This window comes from Episyrphus balteatus, chromosome 2 (assembly GCF_945859705.1).
Source record: "Episyrphus balteatus chromosome 2, idEpiBalt1.1, whole genome shotgun sequence".
NCBI lineage: Eukaryota > Metazoa > Arthropoda > Insecta > Diptera > Syrphidae > Episyrphus > Episyrphus balteatus.
The window spans coordinates 9,154,210-9,157,287 of NC_079135.1; positions in this window are offsets into that span (position 1 = coordinate 9,154,210).

Here is a 3,078-nt window from a genome sequence, read left to right on the forward strand (position 1 = left end):
TTTATGTGGAATTTTGTTTTATTGCGAATCTGAAAAATTTTAAGATCATAACTTTCGTTTTACTACACATTGATAAATGGCGCCCAACGTAACATTTCTTACCCTTTTTTAGGTTGAAGGAATGTCTTTTTTTTTGTTCAATATTCAGTAGGCAATATATACAAAAAAAAAAGACCAAAGTGCGGAATAATTGAAAAAAAAAACCGATAACTCCTAAAGTTAAAATAAAAAAGTTAGAATAAAAAATGTTCATTAAATTAGAAATCATTTTTTGCATAAGTTACCTGTACATTTTTGTTGATATCTTTTCTATTATGAATTTTGTTAGCATTATCCACATTTTAGATTTTCAAAGAATTTGACTTACCTTGTAGGAAAACTGAAATTTATTGTTTCAAATGTGTTTATATTCAACACCCGTTAAAGAAAAAAACATGTCCTATTCTTTATGCCAAATAATTTTTTATTTAACAAACGTTAATTTCTACAGGAATACATTAAATAGTATTTTTGTTTAATATTATAAAACTGGCAACAGGACCAAGTACATTTATATATTTTAATAATTAAAGTCTGATTTGTTTATTCTTTATTAAATTGGAAATATTTTTAACAAAATATTTAGTTACATTTATGTATTTAAATTACTTTTTACATTCAATTAATTTTTTATTGTTTATAAGATATTTAAAATTAATATCATGAACAAGTTAGCCTCAGACCAAAAAATTACTGATACAAATCTTTAAGTATAGTTACAAAACTTATCAATCAACATGCTTTTACTGATTTCATAAAAGAACTCCACTGAAACAATGAACTTATGTGGATTTCAAAATGAGATTTAATATATTTATAAATGAATATACCTGCGCAAAGTTCTAGCTCTTAAAAATTGGTTTAATGATAATTTTTTAATTGAAAAACATCATAAGACCAAATTTTAAGAGCTAAAACTTTATCAAGGAATCAATTAATTTTTAGTTATATTTTGTATGAAAGAAAATTGTAGTGTGGTTTTACATTTTGACTCAAAAGTCATGAGTCTTTTCGATGATCAGAGTGCCAACGAGAATTTCTAAAAAAAAAAAATCATGACTTTTGAATTGTGTCGTTTAATAGCACAGGCATAAATCTATAGATAGATTTGTAAAAAAAAAAAAATAAATGCAGATTGATTTCTCATTTTGTTGTCCATTGGTTCATATAAGGATGGTTCTCATTTCAATAGCATTAATAAATATTGCTTGCTTTAGAATCATTTTTTCAAGACAGTTTTTTTTAAATTTTTTTCTAGGCATAGGAGGATCACATCAATATTACTTAAAGAATGTTAAAGGAATCTGATTCTAGGGTTCAACTTTTTAATTAGACTTGTAGAAAGGGTTAGATAATATTAGTATTAAACGCTGTATTTTGTCAAATTCATATCTCTTTCGTCACTATCTTGCTTATTGACTTGAGTTTCTTGGTGTTTATGTTTCAATTTGCTCAATATTAAAGCAATATTTTTAAACTCAATATTTAAAAAAACTGGTATCAATTTTCTACAAAATAGTTTCAAAAGCTTTGGACATTTTGTTTTCCTAACTTCTTCATAGACTTAAAAAAAGACCAAAAGACTTTAGACATCTTTTTTATGTCTTTTAATTTTTAAAAAGAACTTTTAGAAAGAAAGAGTTCTTCACAAATTGTCCATTAAAAAAAATGAACAAAACATATCAAAACAAAAAAGATTGCTCTTCAATCCGCTTAAAATGAAATGTGTCTGCAAAATCAATTTTATAACCAAGAAAACTCTTCGGATTTTTAGGAGGCAGGAATTTTTTTTTTTCCCAAAAATGAATGAAACAATTTTGTAGAATATCAATTGCAGTTTTCAGAAATGTGCTTAAGTTTCCTACGCAGACCTTAGTTATTAAAATTTTGTTGGTCAAAGACAAAATGTTTTATATTATTTCTCAAAATATTTTCAAGTCATTAGTTTTCTTATTCAATATACTTTTTTTGTTTGACTGAGATACATCTCTTCAAAATTCCAATTCTTTAGTGCAGAACTCAAGCAATCCATATAGTATAGGACCTGGCTGCTAATTTTATGTTTAGAGTGAAAACAGAAATTCGAGTACGCATATTACGAATTGATTCATGCCCCCTTACACCGACTACAGGTTAGTTTTGGCGTCGGATGCGATGGTAGTTTAAGACTATTTTTTGTCCGACGCCAAATCTAACCTGCCAGCCTTTGGAATTCGTTATAACGGGGCATGAATCTGTTACATAATTTGCCTACTCAAATTTCGGTTATCATTCTAAACCAAACAGCAGACTATATGATTGCTCTAATTTTGGAATTTAATTTTGGAATCACAGTTTTGAAGAGCTGTATCTTAGTTAAAAAAAAAAAAAAAAAACCATTGAAAGAATGCGATTTTTCCAACTTTTGTGCTAAGGAAAATCAATTTCGACTCTTTTTTATAGATTTTTCACGTAAAATATACAAACAAGAAATTAAAGCATGTATAGATGACATCTCAACTAATCTTAGTTGTTTTTTTAGAAGGACCAAAAACCTGCTAAAATCAACTTATTTCAAGTGAATAACCAAAAAGGTGCAAGCATGCAAAAAATTTATTTTTCAAGAGCGGTTTACAGGGGTTTATCCCGTTTTTAAGTTATATTTGTCATATTCATAATTGTAATCAACAAATAACCCCGACTCCATATTTTGATATACAGTCAGTTCCAAAATTTATTTTCAGTTGGGTGGGTTCAACGCAGGCCACCTGAGCACAATTTTTAAATTCTCCGATTGGCCGGAACCAAATGTGACTTTACTTTTTTTTGTTCTCAACAATCAAAGCCAGAAGCGAGGCAGAACTTGGGTCCAGGTGATCTGCGTTAAACCCGGTCATTTTTTAGAAGTCGACAGCTTTTAGAAAGAATTTGATTTTTGTTTTGTGTTGAGCGCTGTAAAGTTTTTACCTTTGAAAAAACAAATTCGATAGTAAATGTTTGATTTGATGTTGATGTAAAAACACAGTTAACAGTAACAGTTAAGGCTATAATTCGTACGGC